Source organism: Humulus lupulus, chromosome 6, assembly GCF_963169125.1.
Source record: "Humulus lupulus chromosome 6, drHumLupu1.1, whole genome shotgun sequence".
Lineage (NCBI taxonomy): Eukaryota > Viridiplantae > Streptophyta > Magnoliopsida > Rosales > Cannabaceae > Humulus > Humulus lupulus.
Window position 1 is genome coordinate 115178244 of NC_084798.1, and position 5320 is coordinate 115183563.

Genomic DNA, 5320 nt, shown 5'->3' on the forward strand with positions numbered 1-5320 from the left:
ATTTGTCGTCTTTTTAAATCTTCTCTCTAAGCACTCCTTTTATAGACTCAATTAGGCCATTTAATTTAATTAAAAAATCAATAAAATAGCAGTCATTTTAAAGCCCTAGGTCGAAATTATCATGGGCTATAGGCCCGTGAAATTTCCCATTTGATTATAAGCTCATTGGACTTAAAATCAAGGCCTGTATTATTTTCTATTGATTTAATTAATTAAATAATTATTTAAATCCTTTATCAAATTAATTATTTATAATTTGAACCTTGATTTAAATTTATTTATTAATTTAGATACCAATTTATCTTAATTAATAAATCTGCCATAATTTCTCTTTTCTTCTCAAAATTACACAACTCTGTGAAACTATCCAAAATTGACCTGGTCAACTTTGATAATTCTAATTGATAATTAAATCAATTAATTGAGACTATCTAGATGATTTTATCCAAGGTACAATGGGGACCATGGGCCTATGAAATCAAGCTCCAATAAGTTATCATAAATCTAACAAATAAATTTACTAACTTGTTAATTCCTCGTGACTCCACTATAGACTCGGAATTGCACTCTTGAATTCATAGAACGCTCTATAACAAATATAGATACGCTATTAATTATCCATTGTTACAACCATAATTGTCACTCAATCCTCTATAGACGGTCTACAATGAGATAGGACTAAAATACCGTTTTACCCCTCATTGTATTTTATTCTTAAAACACTTAGTTCCTTGTAAATGATATTTCAGTAAACTAATTTAATTACTAAAATGAGATCTCTATCATTTAACACCTTGAACCAAACTAAAAGGAAACCATCGTTTCACTTCTTCATCAGAAGCTATAGATGTTCATATCTATGATTAACACTCCCACTCAATTATACTACCGAGTTCCCAAGATGTAAGTATGGGCTAGTCCGTAGGGTAAGCTGGTAACAAACAAGTCAAAGAACTCAAATAATACAATCAGTTAGAATACTAACCACTCAGAATTGAGATTGAATTGACCTATGGTCAACTATATGATATGACTAGAATAGATAATAACGGTATGTTTACTTATCGTATCAACTGTCAATATCGATCCTGTCCGATGTAACAAATACATCTGATCTTATCTACTTTGCTAATGTTCTGGAAAGAACATAACACTGTAATGTGTAAGTAGATCATATCATAGATTGGCAAGTCAGTGTAAATCCGGTGCACTGACTAATCTTAGGACTAACTTATTTTTGAACATATAATCATATTTATATTCCACTGTGATTACGTCACTATAAATAAGATTAGCTATATGCTCGGGATTTAATAGAAGTTTATATTAAACAAATAATCATGAAAATAAAACATGTGAGCAAAGTGATTGACCAAGTCAAAAAATGATTTCTATTCTTTTATTGATAATAAAATGAGATTACAAAGAATTTGGGTTTTAATTAGGGCATAAAACCCCAACAGTTTATTAGGAAGTTGAAGACCCAGTGGTCAGGCCCATGGTTAAGGGTTCACATTTTGTCAACAAAATCTTGGCTACCTTATCGGCCAAGTATAGTTTGAGACACAAGATTTCTACAACCTACCACCCTTAAACAAATGTCCTAGTGAAGCTATCCAATAGAGAAATCAAACGCATCCTAGAAAAGTTTGTGAATCCTAATAGAAAGAATTGCACACAAAGATTGGATGACACTCTATGTGTAACGGCCTACTTCCTTAGAGTCGTTACTATGTGAATCAAAAATGTGCTATTAGCTCGCTACTTCGAGGTTTTAGGTTTAAAGTGTAGCTAAACTGAAATAAAAGTCGTTTTAAGACATTAAATTTAAAAATGTGATCATTCATTGCAATCATAAAGAGTATACATTTGTGATCCCAAAATATTGCTTAGAAAATACTTTACATCTCAAAATACATTTAAGGTCGACTTAGGCGACAAATCTACCAATACATTACATCTTCCCAAAATTACCCTGGTTGTGGCGGCCAAGCAAACCGAACATGTACCCAATGCTCCACGCTCTCCGTACTCATGGTTGATCAACCTTTTCTTTGCCTTTACCTACACCATAGAACACTCGTGAGCCGAAGCCCAACAAGAAAACTCAACACAAAACATACAACATATGCATAGCAATCCACATTATATAACAAAATAGCCAACAGGCTAAACACATAGCGGCCACACCGTCCCAGGCGCTTTACCAGGCCCTGGGTTCGCGGTCTTCATCGAGAGGGTGACTCCAGCACCATAGGAGGGTCTCGCTCTATTGGCATGCTCTCAATGTGCTCAACGTCGACCCCGGCCTTTGTTGTTCCCGGCCTTCGCCGTTCCCGGCCCTTGCCATTCCCGACCCTCACTGTTCAATCACAACATGTATTGTAGAATAATAATCACAGATAATTTAATCAAAAGTTAAGCACAAGTATTAGGGTCGTGCTCTACAATACAAACAATGAGGCCATGCTCTGCTCTACGGGTACAATAATTTCCTTACTTGTGTCCCGAGCTATCAAAGCACCGCGATCAAGAGCACAGTCCTCTAACCCGAGCCTTGATGAAATCCTAGTCACAACGCATGTATAATAATAATCATCCATCAGGTTCTAAACCAACAAATAACTTCAGAGTACTAATCTATCCTTCGGAACCTTGGATTCTACCAAACCAGGTAGAAAAATCCTTCCTGAGCCTTAAAACCCTAATCTCCCTTATTTTCCAATTAGGGTCACGGCATGCCCTTTGGGGCCGCGGCCCACTACTTGGTCAGAGGGCTAGGCCATCCCTGTGGAGGACACAGGCCACTACCTGCACCCCCAGTGATACAAACCACACCAACGATTGTGGTGAAACCCGACACCAAATATGGCAGCCACCAAGAACACACGAATCTGGAATGATGAACCGTGACCCAATGCTTAGCCAAGCACGAACCTTGGTATAAGGAAGACGCCACAAATGGTGATGGGAATCTGTTTGATAAGTCAGATTGAACGTCACAAGGAATACCCTTGATAAGTTTGAATAGTCTCTTCAAGAACTCAAGAAGAAAACCTCTCAATTTTCATTTCATCAAAATCTGAATTTCCCAAACGTTTACAAGCCCTAATATGGCCGAAATTACATGAAAGAAAAGCCCCTTTGTATTCCTAATGAAAACCATAACAATCACAAATAGAAAGACTCTTGGACTCTCACAAGTCAAATGTTTGACTTTCACAAAAAAAACAAAGACTAAATAAAACGTGATTAAGTGACTGATTAAAATAAAAATACAAGATGCCAAAATCCAATAAGACTCATTACAAGAAGCTAAATATTGATCAAGCTCCTAAACTGAGTCTACTTTGATGAGCAGTACAAGTCTTTGTTCTCCTTCAATGTTGACCACGGTCTCCTCCTGTTTTTTAGGACTCTTTGGACTAGGTTGTTAAGTTCTTCTTTGAATCTCTTGGCTCGCGCCCTCGTCACCGGACCAACTGGAACTTGACTTGGATCTTTAGTCTTGGTGTCCTCATCACCCAGGTTCATTGCACACCTGATGAACAGAGACCTCCCCAGGACTTCACGCACATACGAGTCGCGGCACCTGATGAACAGGCCGCGGCGCGGGTCCCAGAAACCAGCCAATTTCTTAAGTTTTCCCCCTGAGCCTAAACCCATAATTCACACCCCAAACTTCATCCAACCTCTTAATTAAGCCCAGAATTCTTAACCATATAGTGTAAACATCCTAACAAACTCATAACCAAATTCTTACACCACCAAACCTCCAAAACCAACCTTGGAAACCATTTTCATGCAAGCTTAAGTTCTAACAGAGTTCAACAGAATTAAGCAGAAAAGATTATGTTTAGGCTCTTACCTCTGAGACAGTTCGGCCCTGAATTAATCCCCAAGCCCAGCCAATCTAATCCTTCAAGTCTTTAGCCCAAAATTCCTCAAAAATTTCTTCAAACACCAAGAACCATAGGGAGAGAAAGTGAGCCAAATGAGAGAGAGAGAGAGAGAGAGAGTTGATGTCTATCCTTCACTTAATTCTGGTGATTTCTCAAGCCATCTAGATGTATATTCAACCTTAGGAAAAAGTCAAAATGCCCCTTAAGTCTATCAAATCCTCAAGTGCTACCAAGGGCAATTTTGTCAATTGCCAAGTCCTGCTAATTCCTCGAGTGTTCCTATAAATCCCCGTTCAGTCCCAACATGTCCAATTCATTACAAAATTACTACTCATTACTCGATAAATCCCGAACACATATTGCATTCCCAAAATACCCCTAGACTCCTCCCGAGCCGGGTATTTGACCTTGTTGTGACTTTTAGCTAAACTGCTCCCTAGGACTGTCTCGAATAGTACATCCCAAATATATCACCACTCACTCGTGGTTTCAATCACAATTAACACACATATCACATTTATGCCCTCAACGGGCTAAAATTACAAATATGCCCCTAATAACCAAATGGGGCTCACATGCATATTTAATTCACCTAAACATGCATTTCTAATCACATAATCATCAAATTCACATATTAACATAATTCATTCAATTATTGCCCTCCCGACATGCTAATCAAGGCCCTAAGCCTTATTAGTAAATTTGAGACACTACAACTATCCCCTCCTTACAGAAATTTCATCCTCAAAATTACCTAAATAACTTGGGATACCGTTCCCGCATATCTCTCTCAAGTTCCCACATCGCCTCTTCTACTTTGTTGTTCCTCCACACTTTCACTAAGGTGATGGTCTTGCTCCGCAAGACTTTATCCTTCTGGTCGAGAATCTGAACTGGCTTTTCTTCATACGATAAACCCTAATCCAGCTCCAAGTTCTCATAACTTAGCACATGCGTATAATCTGATACATACTTTCGGAGCATGGATCATGAAACACATTGTGAACCCCTAAGAGAGCTGGAGGCATCACCAATCTATAAGCTACCTCTCCAACTCGTTCCAGGATCTCAAAGGGGCCAACGAACCTAGGGCTCAGCTTGCCCCATACACCAAACTGTTTCACCCCTCTCAAGGGACAAACTCTGAGAAACACATGGTCAACGACTTGAAACTCTACGCTCCTGCGTCTCAAGTCTGAGTAGCTCTTCTGCCAACTCTTGGAGGTGAGCATTCAAGCTCTAACTTCTCAATCGCCTCATTGGTCCTCTGAACAACCTCAGGACCTAAATATTTCCTTTCACCCATCTCATCCCAATGGATAGGTGATCTGCACTTCGTCCCATACAACATCTCATACGGAGCCACTCCGATAGTCGCCTGATAAATGTTATTGTACGAGAACTCAATCAAAGGAAGA